Genomic DNA, 6,000 nt, shown 5'->3' with positions numbered 1-6,000 from the left:
ATTCGTACTACGCATGACGATTTATGTTTAAATTACTCGGCTTAAACTCTACTATTATTAATTTATGTTTTTAAAATCCTTTAATTATGATATAATTTTTAAAAAGGGTTTATAAATGTTTTAGAAAATTTTAATGTAATTCGTTAGACCTAGTCGTGACGGATATGCTAGATATAGGGGGTTACAGATTTTGCTTTGTTGAGTCCTCTGACTATTAAAAAATACAAAATATTCCTCTAACTATAGGAAATTTCTTTTTTGAGTCCTCTAACTATTATAAGTTACAAAATGGTCCTCTAATTATAGGGCATTATTTTGTTGAGTCCCCTAACTATTAAAAGTTAAAAAATGGTCACATGACTATTTATATGTTCCAAACTTGTCATTTTCCATTAATAATTTGATAAGAGTCTGATCTGTAAGTTACCCTGCTGACAGAGCCGGCTAATGGGGGTGCGCCATGAGCGACTGCTTAATGCCCCTATTTTTTATAGGACCCCTAATTTTTTAATTAAATTTTTTTATCTTTGTAATTAACGCCCTTGATTTTTTTAATTTCATTTTCTATCTTTATAATTGCATCCCTAATTTTTATAATCTCACTTTTTATCTTTATAATTGAGTGCCTAATTTTTTGTAATCTCACTTTTTACCTTTATAATTGAGGCCAAAATTTTTCAATCTCACTTTCTACCTTTATGATTGAGGCCGTTACTTTTTTTAATTCCATTTTTTACCTTTATAATTAAGCCTCCTAATTGTCTCAATCTCACCTTTTTACTTTTATAATTGAGGACCTCAATTTAATCATTTTTCTACGATTTATTAATATAATGTTAAATTGATTGTTCAAAGTAATAGAATACAGTTTCGTTCTATAAGAGTCTACTTGTCAGTTTCCCAGAGGACCCCAAAAATGTCTGAGATGGCTGATATGATCCCAGAATCTCTAACAAATATCATATTCAATAAGCATGTTAACGCCAATCTTATACGACCGTCAATTTTTTAATAGAAAAATACGAGTTTTGAACATATGAATAGTCAGTCGGGTGGCCATTTTGTAACTTTTAATAGTCGAGGGATTCAACAAAGCAATGCCCGATAGTTGGAGGATCATTTTATAACTTCTAATAGTCAAGGGACTCAACAAAGCAACACCCTATAATAGGAGGACCATTGTGTACTTTACCCTAGCTTTAAAAGTATAGAAATTAAATCATGATTCCTAATTTAATTTTAATCAAATTACTTATCCTTAACAAAATTGTTGACATGACAACCATCATCTTATTGCTAAAGAATAAGGAAAAATTTGTTTGAGTTTGGGTGAATCAAACCCGAGTCTTGGGGATTAGAGTGTTAATACTTAACTGTTGCACCAATTAAACATTTGATTCATGGTTGACAAAAATTATATTTAGATTAAATTATAGTCGATGGAAGGTTTTAAAGGGAAATATGGAATGGGTTAAAGACAGGTTCAACCTAGGACCTAGGTTGAGAAAAGCACGAGTTAAGTGTATTTCGTAGTGCATTGATCGTGTGTGTTGCTTTTATTGATTAGATGTAAAATTGTTGAATATATACATATTTTTGTGTGCGTTGTGATATGAGAAGCATGACTTATGTAAAATATGTAAAATTTGAAGTGTAGTAAGTGGAAATAATTGAAGTTGACACTTTTCAGTAGGTGGAAAACATTGTGAATTTAATGGCTTGAATTTACGAAGCATATAGTATTTTGAGGATGTATTGAGTCCATTGGAATTTGAGAATTGATCAATATCAGGAGAGGTTGGTATGATATCAGTATAATTTTATTCATCTTTTTTCTCCCAATATTAAAGCTTTTATTAAGACAAGTACTGATTACAACTCTACCACCTTTGCTGCTTTGGTTTGTCATACCATACAATTAACTATACAGGGAATTTGCGATTTGATCTTAAGAACAATCTGGATGGAATTACACTGCTACATCATATTTGTCAGACCCGATAATAGTCTGACACGTGTATTTTTATAGCACAACAGGTAAATTTTTATTCATAATATGGACAGAATCCATAAAGCAGTACATGCAATCCTCTTAAGATCTAATAACAGCCTATTCGAGTCATGACCAGGACATAGAACAAAAACATCTACACCCCCCGTACCTCAAAATAGCCTATAGACTTAAAAGAACTCGCATCCAGAAACATTACAGCCATCACCTTCTTTAAAGGTTCCGTCAACATTCAACTTGAGCCACCCTTCCTTTGGTGGTGACCATTCACCCTTCGACTTCGCTGAATTTTTTGCTTCGGTTGACATTGCTTCGGATTAAGCCTCCAATATTTCTCTCACTCTACCTCTTCTTCAAAAGCTGCTTTTATTCAGAACATTGATCATAACTTAACGAGTTAAAGCATATCTTCTTGGTATAATACTTTTCCATGAAAAAACTATTTCATTTTTTGATAACCACATAGTCCATAACTTCGCTGCTGTTATAATGAGCCATGAACTTCTTTGTGAGCTCGAAAACGGATTATTTATGCAAACGGTCTTTATTTTTCTTAAGTACGGCATCTAAACTTCTTACGAGTATCTTCAATTTTTTACAAGAATTTGGGGTCTTAAGAAGCTCAGATCCCTTGAACAAACATGAAGACCATACTCCAATTCATCGCAAGTACGGTGGAAAATAAGACTGTGGAGTAACAATAGTGATCTGTTACCACAATTTAGAATGCACATTGTCAAAGACTTGACACTGGAAGAAATTTACGAATTCCTGATAAAGAAACAACATCTAAGACAATCAATAACAAATCATAGTCAAAGTTTTCCATTCACAATTCAATAGCAAAATGAAATAAGTTAAAGGGATGCAACAATATCAATAATAAACATTGGCTCAAGAAGAAAGGCATTAAATGTTAATCAATATGTTAATCTTTATAAGCAACACCTTACCCCATGGCACAAGAAGAAAGGCCTTCCATCGTATTCCCTTTTTTGCAAACTTCCACGGAACATTGGAACAATAAGAAGAAGAACAAGGAAGGTAAGAAATGAAAAGAAAGATGGGTTATCTATTTCTTACATTTTTTTGTTCTTTTTCTTCTAGTTCTAGTTGGAGCTGGAAATTTTTTGTGGTTTAAAGGCAGAATGCTCAAATCATTTATTTGTAGGATGTAATTTCGCAGGAAATTTTTGGAGACTGTTTTGTAATTGGTTGGAAGTAGAGTGGAAGGACAACGATAATGTTTCAATATTGTCGTCTTTTTGTTTGTCTACTCCTTTTACAGGTTTGCAGCGTACTCTTTGGTCCATTTCTGTGCTAGCCAACTTATGGAGTATTTGGTGGATGCGCAATGACATAATTTTTGAAGGAAAATATGGAAGTGCGAAGGAATTGATCTTTATTACAAAAGTGAGAGCTCTTGCTTGGTTGAAAGCATCAAAGGATGATTTTCTGGTGAATTTGGATGATTGGTGGCTTAGGCCATATAATTGTTGTGCATTGAGTCCAGTTAGATTGATGCAGTGGGAAGCCCCACCACCTAGTGCCTTGAAATTCAATGTAGGAGGTGTTTCATTTGAAGTATCAGCTGGTTGTGGTAGTGTTCTACAATCGTCGTGGAAGAGATTTATTTTGTAACGCTCTAGACTAGTACGACACACAGTCGATCAATTTAAGGTGCTACATGGAACCATCGAAGTGGCTGACCAACTTTTTCTTACTTTCTTTAAATATAAAACAACCATAAAATAAACTAAAGAATAAATAAAATCTTTACTCTGAGGAGCTCCAAATTAAAATATTTACACTTCAAAAATATTAGAGACCAACTCTATTGAAACTACGACTCAACTGGACATTAAAGTTTACAAATATACATGCCTTTTTAAAAATGCTAAAACGCACTCTGAATCTGCACTGGTCTGAACTGGACCTTGGTCCATCTACTGCTCCTCGCCTGCTGGATCTACTAATCTGCCCACATAAACATCCAAAGGCTAAGATAACTAGCTCAGCGCCACACTAATAGCTAAAACATAATAAATGCATATCACATAAAGGTTTAAGCTATCAAGTCTACTGATCTGATATGCTTAGTGAGTATACTCGTATACTCACTCTCTATGCTATGGCAGACATCATGGTGCGACTGAGGGATTTTTGCATCTCGGAGCTCACACACCCCTTTAGTCTACAGAGGATATGGCCCCCAGAATTTTGCATCGGACACCATACGCCTGACAAACCCACCCCTTGCCAGTGTTATGCCTCGGCCTTAGTTATTCGATTTTAAGGGACTTGCGCCCTCCCTAAGGATATATCCGGACTGCATCTATACTTTCGACTCCTTGAACTAAAGGAACTCGGGTGTCCGAATCGTTTCCCAAGCATCAAACAAGGCTAGTCTTATTTCATCCTAATTATTTACGTTTCTACGTTTGATTAAACATTGTTAATATTGTTCTAGCTTGTAGTCTTATTAGAGAGAAATAATAAGCTTGAGGAAAACCTCGACTCATCCTAAAATTCCATGAAATTCACTGCCTAAATGTACACTGGTACCAATACAGACCCTTTAGTACCAGTATTTCCCCTTTGGTATCGATACTTTGCCTTAAGTATCGATGCCTCACTCTATTTTTTTACTATAAATAAAGGGTTAGTATCAATACCTTATACTATCGATACTTTCAGGCTAGGGTACCGATACTAAATCGGGTATCAGTACCAAATTTGGCTTCGATGGGGAGTATCGTTACTAGGACTCTATAGTATCGTTACTAGGACTCTATAGTATCGATACTCCCTGTTGCGTGTTGTGAGTACTATAAAATTAAACGGAAATTATGTGAAAGTATACACAATCACAATAAGTAATAAAGTGATGAGTGAGTATCATCTCCACATGGATTGGTGGAAATTAAGAATTTAACCACAACACTATACTAGTTTATCTAAGTATAGAATGATATATACACTGATGATGCTTCGGCAATGAAATGTGAGTGAATGGAATGATGGTGAGGAAATGTGTTTGAGTGAATAATGTCGCGGCAAAAGAACAGTTTATAAGGATGAAAATGATGAAAATGTGAACAAATAACTCAACGCAAATCGCCATGCAATAACCCTAACTGTGCCCGTAAAGTACGAAGGTTTCAAACTAATGGTATTGGTCATTTTCATTCTTTTCTTCGCATATGCATAAAATAAAATTATTATATTTTAGATATGAATAAATTATATTTTTTTGTCTAAATTATCAATTTTAATTTATTTTAATATTTAAATTTTTAATTTTTTAAAACTATATTTAAAATTTAGCATTTTTTAAATTTTAGTATGCCACGTTTAAAAACATTTCTTGGCATACACATAAAATATGAAGGTTTCAAACTAATGGTATTGGCTATTTTTTAATATTTTCTTGGCATATATATAATATAAAAATCCTTATATTTTAGATATGGATAAATTACGCTTTTAGTATCTAAAATATCAGTTTTAGTCAGTTTTAGTACTTAAACTTTTAATTTTTTAAAATCATATCTAAAATTTAATTTTTGATTCATTTTAATACCCGCATCTAAAAACTTTTCTTGGCATATACATAAAGTGTGAAGGTTTCAAACCAAAATGGTATTGGCCATTTTTAATCTTTTCTTGGCATATACATAAAATAAAAATCATTATATTTTAGATAAGAGACAAAAATTTACTAAATTAAATAATGAAAAAAATAACAACAACAACAACAAACTTTCCACGAATTCCTCTAAATATATTTTATCTTTTCAATCCATTTCTCCCTTCTTTCGATCCCCGATCTTTCTTCCTCTCCATCTTAATGCTTTCGAGTCCTTTTGATAAACCATCAAGTACCCATTTTCCTCGCCCATTATTTGTACAAATCGCACAAAAATCAAGTCGGATTATCCACAACTTCCCAGGAAAATTTGGTGGTTTTGAATCGTTGAAGGGAAAAG

Source organism: Hibiscus syriacus, unplaced genomic scaffold (assembly GCF_006381635.1).
Source record: "Hibiscus syriacus cultivar Baekdansim isolate YM2019G1 unplaced genomic scaffold, ASM638163v2 tig00112856_pilon, whole genome shotgun sequence".
Lineage (NCBI taxonomy): Eukaryota > Viridiplantae > Streptophyta > Magnoliopsida > Malvales > Malvaceae > Hibiscus > Hibiscus syriacus.
Note: the sequence above shows the minus strand (reverse complement) of the source record.